We start from the raw sequence: 19,366 nt of genomic DNA, 5'->3' as shown, positions 1-19,366 counted from the left end.
CCAACAACGCCCCCAGACAGGCACTCCAGGTGAGGGAGAAGCTGACCACCTACTTCTCATCCCATGGCAGTATGCCGTGGAGTGAAACAGCTCTTTGAAGAGCCCAATAATACAAAGGTTATTTTAAGAACCATCCACCGTTGTCCATAAAATTGCATTTTTCCCCCAGATTACTTTATGTATCATTGTCTCTCTTCATTTGGAAGCTATATTTAAGTGACATTTGGGAGTAAAGACCACACCTTAAAACCCCTTCCCTCTCTCATTAACATCAGTATTATACACACCTGGCATGGTACATCAGGTGAGCAGGAGCACTAATTAAGGTTATACGACATACAGTTAGTATGATAACTAAGGGAAAGGGTAACCTAGGGTCTATACAAATAGTACAGTTTACCACCATGTTCACTGGCCTGACAAAATACAGGTGGGAAAAAAAACAAATTAGGAAGAGAATGTGTTTTTACTTTCATCTTGTCTTAGCGAAGGTGTAGGGAAGAAATGAGCAGATTGTCACGTCCTGACCATAGTAAGATGTTATTTTCTATGGTAGAGTAGGTCAGGGCGTGACAGGGGGTGTTTTGTGTTTTCTATGTTTTGTATTTCTATGTTTGGGGTCTAGTTTTCTATTTCTATGTAGTTTTTTGGGGGATGATCTCCAATTAGAGGCAGCTGGTCCTCGTTGTCTCTAATTGGAGATCATACTTAAGTAGGGGTTTTTGCCACCTGTGTTTGTGGGTAGTTGTCTTCTGTTTAGTTTTCTGTACCTGACAGAACTGTGCGCTTTCGTTTTCTCTTTGTTATTTTTTCTTTATTGTTCTGAGTTAAAATAAATATTCATCATGAGCAATCAACACGCTGTGCTTTGGTCCCCTCTCTACGACAGCCGTTACACAGATTAAGTCTAAATGAGATATTAATAAACAACTGACTATGAAAATATTATAATTGAATAAGTATTCAAGTACAGGAAAGAACATGACAGGTATGTGTGTTGTAAAAATGTTTAAAAAAAATACAACTATTGAAAGAGGTGTGCGTGTAAACATTTATTTTTTTAAATGAATGTGTAGCCTGTAATCTGTAAGAGAACAACAAGAGCATGTCTTTTTTGGTACAACTGCAGACAGATACAGGGACTACTCATAAAGCCTAGACGTAGTAGGGGAACTTCAGACATGGCCATAAAGAGAGAGAGGGCAGGGCACTGGAGATCTGAGGTACAGGGAGGAGAGGTGTGTGTGTGTCTCTGTCTCTGAAAAAAAGAAAAGAATGTGTAGCCATAACACAGCTAAACAAACAAATGGCCCCTGGACGTCATGGACCAGTCGATGGAACATAACTTCACAAAAAGTTTCAACACCCTGGTTTTCAAGTGGTTTTAAATTAAATAAATATATTGACCTTTAGTCTCGTAAGAGACCAACAAGAGCATCTGTGAGTTCTTCGGTGTATGAGTTTCAATTCTGTCAATTCAGAAACCTATGTAACACTAATAATGAATGCTATCCTAAGACTTTATAAACAAATGACTTTATGAATTGACTGAATTTAAACGGAACGGACGTGTGTGAAAAGAAAGGTACAATGAAGGAGGTCAAAAACAACAACCAGACAACTCCTCTCCTCTTCCTGTCCTTCCTGTGAGCTGGTCGGCTAAATGGACTCCATCTCTGGAAGGGAAAAGAAAAACAACACATACAAGCTTAACATAAAAGAAAACCATAAAAGGTGAGATTTATGTTAACTAAATACTGCTTGTATAGTGTAGTTAGAGGCATAAATATTGTAACAGTGCGGTAAAGTTGGTATTACTCGCTGTTTACTCATGGAATTTGTATTTCAGAGATAAAGATGAATATGACAGGCAAATATTTAGACAGTAAACTGTTGTTTTGGGATATTTTCCAACCTAGAAACAACAGCTGTACATTTGCCTCATATTAATACTTTGATCTGAAATACCAATTAGCCTACATGAGTATACTGTAAAGAATGACCTACCGGTACTTTACTTCACTGTCACAACACTTATGACACTACCTGTGATGTAGAGAAGAAAGAAAACGTACCATTGAACTCGGCTTGGAAAAGCAGCTGATACATTTTAACCTTAACTGCTGCTTTTCTTTGCTGAGGCAGCCTCTTCAGGGTTGGCACCAGGCTCATGGCAAAGAGGGTCTCTTCATCCTCCTTCCTGTGAGCATCAGGTTGGGCTGCATCCCTCTCGACGGCTTGGAAGAGCCTCTGCTGAAATGAGTTGAGTGGCTCTGGGGGCTGGTACCTCCGATGATGCCTGGTGTGACGACGTTCATCTTCGTTTCTCTCTCTGTGTTTCTCTCCTCGTTTGTCTCCACGGCCACATCCTGTTCAACGAGGTCCTCAGTGGTCACTTCTGTGGGGTTCATAATAATCTCAGGTGGTCCGAGATCCAGAGGTTCTTCCTCCATTTCATCGTCTTTATCGCTGCCGCCCCGTCTTCCATGGCTGCACCGGTGGTGGTCATACTCGTGGATGACGTAGACGTTGTAGAGGATCTCGCTGCACCGGTGAAGGCCATGGTCGCACTTGTAGATGACGTTGAGGGTCTGGCTGTAAAATTGCCACTCATTGCCCTAGGCACAATAAATGGATCAAGAGAAGAAAGAATGTGGCAAAAGCGCCAAGGCTGCTGGCCTGAAGCTGCTGACCCAGACCTCTTCTTCCCTTTCTCTGCCCTTCTCTCTCTCTGATACCTGTCCCTGAGTACTCTCCACTTCCTCCTACAGTCTTCTTCTACATAGACATGAACATGATAAGCCAAACCATTACCTAACATAACTATAGTTATTAGATAGCTATCATGGACATGTCACCTACTGTACACACACACGCACATGGTTATCTGACCAAATTATCAGGGGTACAGTAGTATCTACCATTTCTATTACTATTTATCTGACATACACATTCACTCTTTCAAACATGATTATTTGGTAAAGTTATCAGGGGTAGGAACTAGCAGAATTTATATGACTATTTCTTTCACACACATACACACACACCTCATTGGCTAGGTTAGCAAGCAAGGTTAGCTAGCTAGCTCACGTTAACTAGCCCAATCTAGCACAAGCTCACTACTAAACTGACCTGGCAATCCTACTATCGTGGACACTTGTCTCCAAGCAGCATTTTTTGTGTTTATGTCCCTGTAGCTGTCAGCAGTTGTCTCAAAAAGACACAGTTTTGAGGATACTGCAAAAATGATTCTCTCCATGTGTCCAAACGCATGCGACCATCTGCAAAAGATACCTGCATCAGTATAGTTGCCTAGCTGCGCAAAATGTTATGCAGCAGTGATGCAAAACGCAGTCGGTGTGTTCGAAGCATTACGCTGGCTACAGAAGATGAGATACGTAAGTACACCTGAGCAGTGTTCGAATACCCATGCTAACATACTGTATACTACATACTTAATGAGTATATACTATTAGTTCATTTTAGTATACTGTAAGCGAACGGTATCATTTCAGTTGAGCATACTAGCGCTTCGCCTGTCTACCGGAAGTTGATGCTGTTGCTTTGCAACCTCTTGCTAGCTTGTTACCATGACAAGTCACTAGCTAAACATTTTATGATTTCCGGTTTGTTCATGAATTCAATCTGGAGTGCAAGAGTGTGCTCTGGGTGTTTGTAAATTCAGTGTTGTCAGATTGGCCGTGCACACTGGACGCACTGGCCCGAGGAGTATGGTTGATCCTAGAGAACACCTCACTCTGACCATTTCCTCATTCTAGCAGAGCTGGTTAGGCTGTTTTCATGTTATCCAGAGCGTTGGTGACTGTAACTGTGCTGCTGGCAACAATTTAATGACACTTTTTTTTTGCCAGCGTTCGTAAAATTCATCAGTTATTCATCTGGCACAGGTACACCCATTCAGACGAGAGTGCTCTGAAATCAGAGTAGATTGCCAGAGCGAATTTACGAATGCACCAGAATGTCCATTGAGAAAACACAACGACTATACCATTTAGCTAAGCTAAGAATGACGGGAATAATCAAGTCAATAAACGTTGGGTAGTTAGCATATAGTTAATATACTGGCAAGTGGGATGTATTAATAGCCAACTAACTTTAGGTAGCTAGCTAACATAACGGTACATACTGCTGTAATGATATGCTATGCGGTTCGTAAGGATAGTGTAGCTAACAAATTGTCAGCCAACATAATGTGTAAAATAACGTATTTGAAAATTCATTACTTTACTACATTGCTCTACATTTTCTTAACATTTGTCAAAATTAGTTAAAGCAATGAATTTGAATCCGCTCTCGTTGGACTTCAGCTGCTTATTTTCCGCCATTCTCTTCAAATCTGAAAACAGTGTGAAGCTAACCCCATTTTCTGAAGAATTGCATTATGGGCCCAAAAAGCACGGAAATAGTGTCCACTGCTTGTATACTTCGTATTTTGGTGAATGTAGTACGACATCTGGGAACTTTTGGCATACTAACTATATCCATACTATGACCAACAAGCAGGGTTGGGGAGTAACGGATTACATGTAAGGGATTACAAAAAACGGAAACTGTAATCCGTTACATTACCAGCAAAAATATTGTAATCAGATTACTGATACTTTTGAAAAACTAGATGATAACATCAATGATTACTTTTAAATTCAGAAAGGATGTTTGCGAGAAAAAAAATCTGACACTTCTGTGTTTTCGCAATGACATTCAAATCAGCATTGAAAAAAGGCACATATTTAAGTTTGTTCCACATGAGCGAGTCTGACCACAAGTCAGAGACCACTATGATGACACACCAAATATGTTTGATGGATCGCGGGAAAAGAGCAGGAATGGGCTTTTGTAGGCTACAGTCCAAGCTATGTCTTCCAATGGTACGACTGCTGTCGGCATCCAAAGATTATCCAATTTGAATTAACGCTTGAAGGTAAGGATGACAGTAGTGCTGTACGGCGATACGGATATCACTTATTATTGATATCTACATAGCGCATTGATGTGAATCAAACCATCTTTCTCATTTAGCTATTTGCGCCTTACGGATTGTGGTTGTTGTGGATGGCTGTTCACAAATCTAAATGTACATTTGAACTCAAATATGGTTGAATTCAAGAAGTTTAAGCTGCCTATCAATGATTGTTTTTGAAACCAGTGGACAGCCTGTGAAAAATGCGATCTTGCAACAGGTGCATAGTGCGGATCCAAGTCTATGGAATAAAAGTGGAGCTTTTATTGCTCAATCTAATTCGTGCTGATATAAAGAAAAATCCATAGGCCTAATGGACACATGTTCAAACTTTCACACCTTTGATAGACTTAAAGTGGCAATCTGTAGTTGCTACGTCCATTTTTGGATTTATAAATTATATATATACACAGTATCTCACAAAAGTGAGTACACCCCTCACATTTTTGTAAATATTTGAGTATATTTTTTCATGTGACAACACAGAAGAAATGACACTTTGCTACAATGTAAAGTAGTGAGTGTACAGCTTGTATAACAGTATAAATTTGCTGTCCCCTCAAAATAACACAACACACAGCCATTAATGTCTAAACCGCTGGCAACAAAAGTGAGTACACCCCTAAGTGAAAATATCCATATTGGGCACAAAGTGTCAATATTTTGTGTGGCCACCATCATTTTCCAGCACTGCCTTAACCCTCTTGGGCATGGAGTTCACCAGAGCTTCACAGGTTGCCACTGGAGTCCTCTTCCACTCCTCCATGACGACATCACGGAGCTGGTGGATGTTAGAGACCTTTCACTCCTCCACCTTCTGTTTGAGGATGCCCAACAGATGCTCAATAGGGTTTAGGTCTGGAGACATGCTTGGCCAGTCCATCACCTTTACCCTCAGCTTCTTTAGCATGGCAGTGGTCGTCTTGGAGGTGTGTTTGGGGTCGTTATCATGTTGGAATACTGCCCTGTGGCCCAGTCTCCGAAGGGAGGGGATCATGCTCTGCTTCAGTATGTCACAGTACATGTTGGCATTCATGGTTCCCTCAATGAACTGTAGCTCCCCAGTGCCGGCAGCACTCATGCAGCCCCAGACCATGACACTCCCACCACCATGCTTGACTCTAGGCAAGACACACTTGTCTTTGTACTCCTCACCTGGTTGCCGCCACACACGCTTGACATCATCTGAACCAAATAAGTTTATCTAGGTCTCATCAGACCACAGGACATGGTTCCAGTAATCCATGTTCTTAGTCTGCTTGTCTTCAGCAAACTGTTTGCGGGCTTTCTTGTGCATCATCTTTAGAAGAGGCTTCCTTCTGGGACGACAGCCATGCAGACCAATTTGATGCAGTGTGCGGCGTATGGTCAGAGCACTGACAGGCTGACCCCCCACCCCTTCAACCTCTGCAGCAATGCTGGCAGCACTCATACGTCTATTTCCCAAAGCCATCAGATCCTCCTCTCCACCCTCTCCGAGTTGGGCATCTCCGGCGCGGCTCACTCTTGGATTGCGTCCTACCTGATAGGTCGCTCCTACCAGGTGGTGTGGCGAGAATCCGTCTCCGCACCACGTGCTCTCACCACTGGTGTCCCCCAGGGCTCAGTTCTAGGCCCTCTCCTATTCTCGCTATACACCAAGTCACTTGGCTCTGTCATATCCTCACATGGTCTCTCCTATCATTGCTACGCAGACGACACACAATTCATCTTCTCCTTTCCCCCTTCTGATAACCAGGTGGCGAATCGCATCTCTGCATGTCTGGCAGACATATCAGTGTGGATGACGGATCACCACTGCAAGACGGAGCTGCTCTTCCTCCCGGGGAAGGACTGCCCGTTCCATGATCTCACCATCACGGTTGACAACTCCATTGTGTCCTCCTCCCAGAGTGCTAAGAGCCTTGGCGTGACCCTGGACAACACCCTGTCGTTCTCCGCTAACATCAAGGCGGTGACCCGATCCTGTAGGTTCATGCTCTACAACATTCGCAGAGTACGACCCTGCCTCACACAGGAAGCGGTGCAGGTCCTAATCCAGGCACTTGTCATCTCCCGTCTGGATTACTGCAACTCGCTGTTAGCGGGGCTCCCTGCCTGTGCCATTAAACCCCTACAACTCATCCAGAACACCGCAGCCCATCTGGTGTTCAACCTTCCCAAGTTCTCTCACGTCACCCCGCTCCTCCGCACACTCCACTGGCTTCCAGTTGAAGCTCGCATCTGCTACAAGACCATGGTGCTTGCCTACGGAGCTGTGAGGGGAACGGCACCTCCGTACCTTCAGGCTCTGATCAGTCCCTACACCCAAAGAAGGGCACTGCGTTGGTCCACCTCTGGCCTGCTGGCCCCCCTACCTCTGAGGAAGCACAGTTCCCGCTCAGCCCAGTCAAAACTGTTCGCTGCTCTGGCACCCCAATGGTGGAACAAGCTCCCTCACGATGCCAGGACAGCGGAGTTAATCACCACCTTCCGGAGACACCTGAAACCCCACCTCTTTAAGGAATACCTGGGATAGGATTAAATAATCCTTCTAACCCCCCAAAAAAGATATAGATGTACTATTGTAAAGTGGTTGTTCCACTGGATATCATAAGGTGAATGCACCAATTTGTAAGTCGCTCTGGATAAGAGCGTCTGCTAAATGACGTAAATGTAAAAATGTAAACAACCTCTGGATATGACGCTGAGCACGTGCACTCAACTTCTTCGGTCGACCATGGCGAGGCCTGTTCTGAGTGGAACCTGTCCTGTTAAACCGCTGTATGGTCTTGGCCACCGTGCTGCAGCTCAGTTTCAGGGTCTTGGCAATCTTCTTAAAGCCCAGGCCATCTTTATGTAGAGCAAGAATTCTTTTTTTCAGATCCTCAGAGAGTTCTTTGCCATGAGGTGCCATGTTGAACTTCCAGTGACCAGTCAGTATGAGGGAGTGTGAGAGCGATGACACCAAATTTAACACACCTGCTCCCCATTCACACCTGAGACCTTGTAACACTAACGAGTCACATGACACCGGGGAGGGAAAATGGCTAATTGGGCCCAATTTGGACATTTTCACTTAGGGGTGTACTCACTTTTGTTGCCAGCGGTTTAGACATTAATGGCTGTGTGTTGAGTTATTTTGAGGAGACAGCAAAGCTGTACACTCACTACTTTACATTGTTGCAAAGTGTCATTTCTTCATTGTTGTCACATGAAAAGATATACTCAAATATTTACAAAAATGTGAGGGGTGTACTCACTTTTGTGAGATACTGTATATATATATATATATATATCCATTGATTCTTGAAGAATATAACTTATAAATGCCTCATGATCTTAGTTCAACTGTCACACTCCATGAGAACCCACAATATAAGCTTGTTTTCCTCCAATGTTTGTATACATTGTAAATGTAAGCAAACACTGTATAGCCTCATAACATGGTTAAAACGATAATTTTGATATCATGGATGGTCAGTCCTTGCAGCCATAGCTCTGTCTATTACAGTTTTTTACAATCGCTAGGACCCATTTCCTAATACTTAGGTCACTTTTTCAAAACTCTTCACACAGTTCTCCTAACCAACTTTAAGCTTGGCACAGCAGTTACTTTCACATCCAAAATCCACTAAAACTACCAAAACAATTCATACATGTCTCAAATCAGCTCATTCTTCCATAACACTAGCAAAGGTTGTCACCCATCAAGCACACTTTGTCACTCATAAAACAATTACCTAAAAAACACTAACAGGCTGCATTACACAATGTTTTCTTTTGTAAAATGTCTTTACAAAACAAGAATGACACCTCTCTACTGTTTAGAATTCACTGCATTATATGTTTCAGGAATGAATCAGACATGATGCAATATGCTTCAATATGTTTTATGTATTTATTTGGCATTGAGTGTATATATATAATAATTTGTATATACACCAATGCTAGTCAACCCTGTCTTCTGCATTTGGCCACAGGTTCTCATCCACATCACATCTTATGTCATCTTGGGCAATACACCTAAGAAATAATCTTTTGGCATCCCTGGCAAACTTCTGCAGATATGTCCAGGCATCCAGCATTCATTGCGTCCAGGAAGGACATTTGATTATGTCATAAACCTTCCACATCCATGAGGAAAATAATTCCTCTATGGGGTTGAGGAATGGAGAGTAAGGTGGGAGGAAAAGGGACAGCATCCTGGGATGGGCTGCAAACCACTCTGTGACTGCATGGGAGTGGTGAAATGCCACATTGTCCCATACAATTACAAACGTTTGCCGACTTCGCCTCACTCCAACCCTTTCCTCACCTGGCACAACCCTTCCATAGAGGTCACCCAGGAATGAAATGAGACGCTCGGTGTTGTGTGGTCCAATTAGCGGTTTGTGTAACAGCAATCCATCAGAGGATACTGCTGTACACATTGTGATGTTGGCACCCCTCTGGCCCGGGACATCCACTGTGGCTCTTTTACCAATCACATTCCTTCCTCGCCGCCGTGTTTTGGCCAAGTTGAAACCAGCCTCATCCACAAAGATGAATATGTGGGGTGTTTGCCTGGCTTCAATCTCCATAACTCTCAAAAATAAATCCACAAGGCAACATAAGAGTTAGGCTATTACGCTAGTTAACATTATACCTAAAACATGCCATTGTGTGTCTCTGCCCTATTTGGTTTAGTTCAAAACCAGTTCTGTATTTTACAGTCATTTTACCTGGACATATTGGTTCCTGAGTTGCTTGACTCGTAAAGAGTTCCTGTCAAAGGGGAAAGTGTACAACTGCTTCTTCCTGACTTGATGTTGTTTCAGGACTCTAGAAATAGTTGTTATGCTTACTTTGTGAATATTTCCAAATGTAATGTTGTCTACCAACACTCTGTCCCGAATCTCTGTGAGTTTTATGCCATTGTTTCTGATGACCATATCAACGATTGCAGTTTCCTGCACAGCAGTGAGAATCTTACCTCTCCCACCTGTGGGAGGTAACAGTTGGGTCCTAAGCAGAAATACAAAAACAATTACACACAAGTGGGTTTGGAGGCTTTGCTCAATTTACTTCTGTAATGTGCAGTTCAGTCAGATGCCCTTGTAGAATGCACATCTCACCTGTTGTTTTGCCGGAAATTTCTCACAACAGATGCCACTGTTGAGCGTTGCAGATGTGGCTACACTCTCAGATCAGCCTGTCTCATTGATAGACCATGATTTATTACATGATCAATTATAGTAGTCCTAATCTCATCTGAGACTACAGCTCTTGATCTTCCTCTCAGTCTTCTTCCACCACGCATACATTGTAAAGGTCCTGTGTGTAGCTGGTGTAGAGAGTCAGGCGCAAGACAGCAAATATGAGTAATCAACGTATTTTTACTCAAAATGTCAAATGTACAAAGTAACATACGAGCACACAATAACGGACCGAAAATACACTAAACAATCACTCACAAACAAACATGGGGAACAGAGGGTTAAATAATAAACAGGTAATTGGGTGAGGGAAACCAGGTGTGTAAGACTAAGACAAAACAAATGGAAAATGGATCGGCGGTGGCTAGAAGGCCGGTGACGTCGAACGCCACCCGAACAAGGAGAGGGATCGACTTCGGTGGAAGTCGTGACATACGTACTCCTCTTCCTGTCACGGTTGTCGTAAGGATTGGACCAAAATGCAGCGGGGATATGTATACTCATCTTCTTTTTATTTGAAGAAGGAGAAACAACTAAATACATATACCAAAACAAAACGAAACAGTCCTGTCAGGTGCAACAAACACTAAACAAGGAACAACTACCCACCAATCCCATAGAAAAAACACCCCTCTTAAATAGGACCTTCAATTAGAAGCAACGAGGAGCAGCTGCTTCTAATTGAAGGTCAACCCCATTAACTAAACATAGAACTAGACATACTAGAACTAACAAAGAAATAGACTAACAAAGAACATAGCCCAACAAACCCCGAAACACTCTAAACAAACACCCCTCTTAAATATGAACATAGCCCAACAAACCCCGAAACACTCTAAACAAACACCCCCTGTCACGTCCTGACCAAACTACAATAACAAATAACCCCTTATACTGGTCAGGACGTGACACTTCCTCTCCCTCTCCCAGCCACTCTTCTTCCTCTGTCAGCCACTTCTCTATCTCTGGCTGGGTCCATGTTTACATTACAGTACAGCATTATTCCTAAAATGTCCCCTTTTGTATAGATGGTAATGAAATTGAAAGACTAACACCTGGGTAGGTGTTCAGCTACAATGGGAATCAGCTGTGGTTGGTCTAATTGTTTTGATAGTATTTCATTTTTTAGATTTGGAACATATTTCAATACGGTATTACTGTGGAAATGTAGCAAATTGCTGTCTTATTCAATTTTGTGTTATGTTAGGTTTTGAACATAAGTTTAACAGTTTTCAAAAGAGTATGTAAACATGTGCAAATTGGCCTGTAGGAACATAGAGTTTTGGTGGTGGTTGTGTCTGAGTGAGAAAATAATTCATGAAATTTGAAAGATGTAGTCATTGAATGCATTTTGTGCCAAAGCAATAAAAATTATCCACAGTTTAGCCCACATAGACTGCTGTTGTGCTCACTGTGTGAAGAGTTCTGAAAAAGTGACCTAAGTATTGAGAAATGGGTCCTAGCGATTGTAAAAAACTGCAATCTGAGAGTGGTTACATTTCTCCAGGCCCATCCCTCATCTTTTTACCAAAACAGAGGTGGTTGGTTGCCCGACCGTTTTGTTATTGTTTCATCTGTGAATTTGCCCTTTAAACAGCTGCATATCAAAGTGACACTAACAAAAAGGTAAACAATAGGTCTATAGCAAATGCAGCATATGGCATTCATTTTTCACATGTAAATAGCAAATTCCCAACCCTGCCAACAAGCATACTATATACTCAATTTATGTTACAAATAGTACGGTTAGTGCGGTTAGAATGAGTATTTGAACACAGCTATGGATTGTGTGTGTGTGCCATTCAGACAGTGAATGGGCAGGACAAAATATTGAAGTGCCTTTGAACAGGGCATGGTAGTAGGTGCCAGGGGCACTGGTTGGTGTCAAGATCTGCAAAGCTGTGTTTTTCATGCTCAACAGTTTCCCGTGTGTATCAAGAATGATCCACCACCCAAAGGACAGCCAGACAATTTGACACAACTGTGGGAAGCATTGAAGTCAACATGGGCCAGCATAGCATCCCTGTGGAACGCTTTCAACACCTTGTAGTCGGAGTCCATTCCCCAACGAATCTAGGCTGTTCTGAGAGCAAAAGGTGATGCAACTCAATATTAGGAAGGTGTTCCTAATGTTTTGTACACTCAGTGTATAATATAGAGAATGATTGTACCATCTAGACCACTGTAAAATATATTTTCTTTAACCAAAACTATTGTATTTGCAGCGGTTTGAATCTGGTGTGCAAAACCGAAAGTAAAATACAAAAAAGGAAACTTGAGCACGAGAAGCATAGAAATAGAACAGATATACCACTTTTTAGACTTGCTTTCAATGATAATGACAGATCTATAACTCAATTTTCTATGTTAATTTGGTTGGGTCCCCCAAAAACGTACATATTGCAGCTTTAAAGGGACAATTTGCAATTGCTACATACATTTTTGGACTTTTAAATGAATGATATGTACCAATTGATTCTTGAAGAATATGTAGGGGATAATCAACGAGGGCTGTGTTCTATGGAAAATTGTCACACCCTGATCTGTTTCACCTGTCTTTGTGATTGTCTCCCCCCTCCATGTGTCGCTCATCTTCCGCATTATCCCCTGTGTATTTATACCTGTGTTCTCTGTTTGTCTGTTGCCAGTTCGTTTTGTTTCGTCAAGCCTACCAGCGTTTTCCCCTGTTCCTCTCTCGCAATTGTTCCTGTTTTCTAGTTTTCTCAGTTTTTACCCTTTCTGCCTGCCCTGAGCCTGCCTGCCGTCCTGTACCTTTGCCCAACCTATCTGGATTACCGACCTCTGCCTACCCTTGACCTGTCTTTTGCCTGCCCCTGTTGGATTAATAAACTGTTGTTAATTTGACGGGTCTGCATCTGGGTCTTACCTTGAAATGTGATAGTACGAACTGGCCATGACTGACCCAGCAGACTCGGGCTAGCTGCGCAACGCCATCTCCTCCCAGGGAGCCACGAGGAATTGCTTCGTGGCCTTATGGAGGGGGTCCAAACGTTGGCATAACACCATGCCCAGGCGTTGGACATTTTGCTGGAGTAATTCCACAGGTTGTCTGGGAGGCAGCCTTCTGTGGTGGTAACCCCACAGCAACTCAGCAGTTAGCAGCGCAGTCTCATCGGTCACTTCACCTTCTCGGGAGCTTACCTCACCCGGAACACTTCAATGGAGAGACAAGCACCTGTTTCTAGCTCAGTGTTCCCTCATCTTCAACCTTCAGATCACCTACTTCATCACACTGATGTCCAGAAGGGCTCTCACCTGGGCTACTGCTGTATGGGAACAACAGCCAGCCATATGCATTAGTCTGGAGGGGTTCGTGGGAGAGGTGAAGAAGGTTTTTGATGCCCCATTCTCCAGGAGAGAAGCTGCCCTAATTCAGCAGGACTCTCACAGTGTGGCAGACTATGCAGTGGATTTCCACACATTGGCAGCGGAGAGTGCTTGGAACCAGGAAGCGCTGTTCAATATTTTTACCTTTATTTAACTAGGCAAGTCAGTTAAGAACAAATTCTTATTTTCAATGACAGCCTAGGAACAGTGGGTTAACTGCCTTGTTCAGCGGCAGAACGACAGATTTGTACTTTGTCAGCTCGGGGATTCGAACTTGCAACCTTTCGGTTACTAGCCCAATGCTCTAACCACTAGGCTACCCTGCTGCCCCAATATATTCCTGCACGGCGTCTCAGAGGAGGTCAAGGACGAGCTTGCTGCTCGGGAGTTACCTACGGTTTTCGATTCATTCATCGCGTTGACCATCCGCATCGATGGGCGATTACGGGAACGACAGACGGAGAGAATTTTATTTCGCTCATATGTCCAGGGATTCCACCTTGCCTGAGAGTCATCCCGGAAGTCCACGGTGGTCCCATTGCCTAGAGAACCCGAGGCTTCCTGACCTCCCCCGAGAGTTGCCGAAGACGGCTGAGTCACCTCTTCCTGAGCCTATGCATACTAGGCAGGGCTGGGCTGTCGCCAGCGGAACGGCAATACAGAATCAACACGAAGAGTTGTCTGTATTGCGGGACTCTTGGAGATTTTGTGTCCTCTTGTCCTTTAAAAAGACCAGGCTCACCGGTAGGAGCGAGTACTCTGGTGGGCCATACGGAGAACTTTTATGCTTCCCTTGCTCTCACCCCTTTTCATGCCATTCTGCTGTGGGAAAACCAGTCTAAATCTCTCTGGGTCCTCATTGACTCTGGGGCCGATGAGAGCTTTTTGGACGCTACCCTGGCTTCCGAGCTGAACATCCCCTCTCCATTCCCATAGATGTTAGAGCGCTGGTCAGATTCTCGTGGTTTTGGGATTCTCCTGGCTCCAGCGACACAATCCCCTCATCTACTGGTCTATGGGTGCCATCATGGGCTGGAGTCTGTTCTGCCACGCCCATTGTCTGAAGTCAGTGCAACCTGCCCCAGGATGTCTTCCTGGGGACACGGAAGGTGCCCCGGACCTCTCCGCCATCCCCGCGGAGTACCAGGACCTCCGGGAGATGTTCAGCAAGGCCCGGGCCACTTCGCTTCCGCCACACTGACCCTATGACTGCGGGATTGACCTTTTCCCTTGCACCACGCCACCCCGGGGTCGTCTGTACTCTCTGTCGGGACCGGGACCAAGGCTATGGAGACTAGAGGTCAACCGATTAATCGGAATGGCCGATTAATTAGGGTCGATTTCAAGTTTTCCTAATAATCGGAAATCTTTTTTTTTTAACACACCTTTATTTAACTAGGCAAGTCAGTCAGGCGGCCTAGGAATGGTGGGTTAACTGCCTTGTTCAGGGGCAGAACGACAGATTTTTACCTGGTCAGCTCAGGGATTCGTTTTTGCAACCTTCCGGTTACTAGTCCAACGCTCTAATCACCTGCCTTACATTGCACTCCATGAGGAGCCTGCATGGCAGGCTGACTACCTGTTACGCGAGGGCAGCAAGAAGCCAAGGTAAGTTGCTAGCTAGCATTAAACTTATAAAAAAACAATCAATCTTCACATAATCACTAGTTAACTACACATGGTTGATGATATTACTAGTTTATCTAGCGTGTCTTGCGTTTCATATAATCGATGCGGTGCCTGTTAATTTGTCATCGAATCACACCCTACTTCGCTTAACGGGTGATGATTTAGCACTGTCGTTGCACCAAACCTAACCATAAACATCAATGCCTTTCTTTAAAATCAATACACAAGTATATATTTTTAAACCTGCCGATTTAGTTAGCCTGCTAACATGAATTTCTTATAATTAGGGAAATTATGTCACTTCTCTTGCGTTCCGTGCAAGCAGTCAGGGTATATGCAGCAGTTTGGGCCGCCTGGCTCATTGCGAACTGTGTGAAGTCCATTTATTCCTAACAAAGACCGTAATTAATTTGCCAGAATTGTACATAATTATGACATAACAATGAAGGTTGTACAATGTAACAGCAATATTTAGACTTAGGAATGCCACTCATTAGATAAAATACGTAACGGTTCCGTATTTCACTGAAAGAATAAACGTTTTGTTTTCGAAATGATAGTTTCCGGATTCCACCATATTAATGACCAAAGGCTCGTATTTCTGTGTGTTATTATGTTATAATTAAGTCTATGATTTGATAGAGCAGTCTGACTGAGCAATGGTAGGCAGCAGCAGACCTGTAAGCATTCATTCAAACAGCACTTTCGTGCATTTGCCAGCAGCTCTTCGCAATGCTTCAAGGATTGAGCTGTTTATGACTTCAAGCCTATCAACTCCTGAGATTAGGCTGGTGTAACCGATGTGAAATTGCTAGCTAGTTAGCGGGGTGCGCGCTAATAGCGTTTCAATCAGTGACGTCACTCACTCTGAGACTTGGAGAAGTTGTTCCCCTTGCTCTGCAAGGGCAGCAGCTTTTGTGGAGCGATGGGTAACGATGCTTCGAGGGTGGCTGTTGTCGATGTGTTCCAGGGTTCTTCTTCGTGGAGAAAAAGCACAAGACCCTGCGCCCGTGCATTGACTACCGGGGACTCAAGAAGACATACCTTGGCAGGTTGTGCTGACTTCAGACAATCGGCTTGGCAGAACGGACTCCAGCCCATGATGGCACAGGTAGACCAATACATAGGCCTATGCAGGCCTGTGCAGAAATACATTCAATGCTGTTGTTCTGTTGTAGCCTATCTAATTACATGTGTATGAGCCCTAGGCCCACCTTCCACAGACTATTCTGAGCCTAGTGATGGCTATAATGGCAGTGTTATTATCCTATGGGCCTAATGTTCGTAAATTATCAAATGTAATGCGCCTATCTGATGATGTGGCACTGTAGGTGGCTTAGGTTGGTTAAAGTATGTATTTATAGTGTCACGTCCTGACCCTAGTAAGATGTCATTTTCTATAGTAGAGCAGGGCGTGACAGGGGGTGTTTTGGGTTGTTCTATGTTTTTTATTTCTATGTTTAAGTTCTAGTTTTTCTATTTCTATGTTGGGATTGTTTGGGTTGATCTCTAATTGGAGGCAGCTGATCCTCATTGCCTCTGATTAGAGATCATATTTAAGTAGGGGTTTTTCTCTTCCTGTTTTGGTGGGTTATTATCTTTTGTGTAGTGTGTTTTCCTCTCTGCGTCATGGTTTGTTGTTTTTGTGTTTTCAAGTATTTAAGTGTATTGCATTCAGTTTCACGTTTAATAAATATGTGGAACTACGAACACGATGCATTTTGGTCCGATCATTCGAACAGCCGTGACAGAATAACCCACCACCAAAGGACCATGCAGCGTGGAATGGACTTGGAAGGAAATTATGGACAGGAAAGGACCCTGGAGTCAGGCTGGGGAGTATCGCCGACCGAAGGAGGAACTTGAGGCAGCGAAGGCAGAGCGGCGTTACTATGAGGCGCTGTACAAGCCACGATGCAAGTGTGAGAGGCAGCCCCCCAAAATATTTTTTTGGGGGGGCACACGGGGAGATTGGCAGAATCAGGTTGGAGACCTGAGCCAACTCCCTGTGCTTACCGTAGGGAGCGGGTGACGAGGCAAGCACCAAGCTATGCGGTGATGCGCACTGTATCGCCAGTGAGCATTCACAGGCCGGTGCGATCTGTGCCCGTGCCCTGCATTGGTCGAGCTAGGTTGAGCATCCAGCCAGAACGGGTGGTTCTACGCTCGATCTCCAGTGCGCCTCCACGGCCCAGTATGTCCTGTTCCTGCTCCCCGCACTCGCCCTGAGGTGCGTGTTACTATTCTGGCGCCTCCTATGCCAGTCCCACGCATCAGGCCTCCAGCGACGCTCCTCAGCCCGGGGCCTCCAGCGACGCTCCTCAGCCCGGAGCCTCCAGCGACGCTCCTCAGCCCGGAGCCTCCAGCGACGCTCCCCAGCCCGGAGCCTCCAGCGACGCTCCCCAGTCCGGAGCCTTCAGCGGCGGTCTGCAGCCCAGAGTCTTCAGCAGCGGTTGGCGGTCCGAAGCCTCCGGCGATGATCCATGATCTGGTTCCTCCAGACGTACAGAAGCGGGGGGATCAGTGGGCGGTGGGGGTACTACGCCCGGAACCAGAGCCGCCGCCATAGACATTAGTCACCCACCCTACCCTCCCTTTGTGTTTTGTGGTTGTTTTGTTGGGTTTTTTGTTTTTGTTTGCATTCGGAGTCTGCACCTTTTGGGGGGGGGGGGGGGGGGGGTGTACTGTCACGTCCTGACCCTAGTAAGATGTCATTTTCTATAGTATAGTAGAGTAGGGCAGGGCGTGACGGGGTGTTTTGGGTTGTTCTATGTTTTTTTATTTCTATGTTTAAGTTCTAGTTTTTCTATTTCTATGTTGTGATTGTTTGGGTTGATCTCTAATTGGAGGCAGCTGATCCTCATTGCCTCTGATTAGAGATCATATTTAAGTAGGGGTTTTTCTCTTCCTGTTTTGGTGGGTTATTATCTCTGCATCACAGTTTGTTGTTTTCAAGTATTTAAGTGTATTGCATTCAGTTTCACGTTTAATAAATATGTGGAACTACGAACACGCTGCATTTTGGTCCGATCATTCGAACAGCCGTGACATATAGGCCTAGTTGTTGGGCAGTTTTATTCCATTTTTTGTTACCAATTTTAAAGGCTCATGCCTATCTTTTTAAATAATGGGCTAGTATTATTATTATTAGTAGGCCCATAATCAATCCTATTAGATATCATCGTAGCCAACTATACAGTTTTATTCAAACTTTAGAGACCGCAGTGGAGAAGGTCGAAAGCTTCAAGTTCCTCGGTGCTTCTTCAAAATCAGGAGGCTGAAGAAATGTAGCTTGGCACCTAAAACCCTCACAAACTTTTACAGATGCACAAGTGAGAGCATCCTGTTGGGCTGTATCACCGACTGGTACGGCAACTGCACCGCCCTCAACCACAGGGCTCTCCAGAAGGTGGTGCGGTCTGCCCAACGTGTCACTGGGGGCAAACTACCAGCCCTCCAGGACACCTACAGCACCCGATGCCACAGGAAGGCCCAAAGATAATCAAAGACAACCACCTGAGCCACTGCCTGTTCACCCTGCTAGAATGTGAGGTCAGTACAGATGCATCAAAGCTGGGACCGAGAGACTCAAAAACAGCTCCCATCTCAAGCCCATAAGACTATTAAATAGCCATCCCTAGCACATTAGAGGCTGCTGCACTTTATACATAGACTTGAAATCACTGGCCACTTTAATAATGGAACACTAGTCACTTTAATAATGTTTACATATTTTGCATTACTCATCTCATATGTATGTAGTGTATTCTATTCTACTGTATCTCAGTCTATGCCGCTCTGACATTGCTTGTCAAAAAAAATAAATATATATTCTATTGTGTTATTGACTGTACGTTTGTGTGTAACTCTTGTTTTTGTCGCACTGCTTTGCTTTATCTTGGCTAGGTCGCAGTTGTAAATGAGAACTTGTTCTCAACTGGCCTACCTGGTTAAATAAAGGGTAAATATATATATATATTTTTTTATATATTCTTAATCCTGTTCATTTACTTTAGATTTGTGTGTATTGTTGTGAAATTGTTAGATATTTCTTGTTAGATATTACTGCACTGTTGGAGCTAGAAACACAAGCATTTCGCTACACCCGCAATAACATCTGCTAAACACGTGTATGTGACCAATAAAATTGGACTTGATTTTACTTGAAATTGCTTTCTACCTCAGATGGGCAACTGGCAGTCCGCACCCCATTTTGAAGGCCCAGAACAAA

General features: G+C 44.1%; 1 long non-coding RNA gene across 1 annotated transcript; it reads right to left on the bottom strand.

Annotated features, from left to right (window-relative positions):
* Positions 1 to 1,046: 1,046 nt before the first annotated feature.
* LOC106568815 (uncharacterized) lies at positions 1,047 to 3,941 on the bottom strand. The gene is made up of 3 exons (XR_001320402.3): positions 3,133 to 3,941; positions 2,076 to 2,778; positions 1,047 to 1,676 (listed from the first exon to the last, which is right to left on the bottom strand). It is a non-coding gene; the product is annotated as an uncharacterized LOC106568815 (long non-coding RNA).
* Between the last annotated feature and the right edge of the window lie 15,425 nt (positions 3,942 to 19,366).

The sequence above is a fragment of the Salmo salar genome, chromosome 14 (genome assembly GCF_965601325.2).
Source record: "Salmo salar chromosome 14, fSalSal1, whole genome shotgun sequence".
NCBI classification, from domain to species: domain Eukaryota; kingdom Metazoa; phylum Chordata; class Actinopteri; order Salmoniformes; family Salmonidae; genus Salmo; species Salmo salar.
Note: the sequence above shows the minus strand (reverse complement) of the source record. Positions and strands in the feature narration are given on the sequence as shown.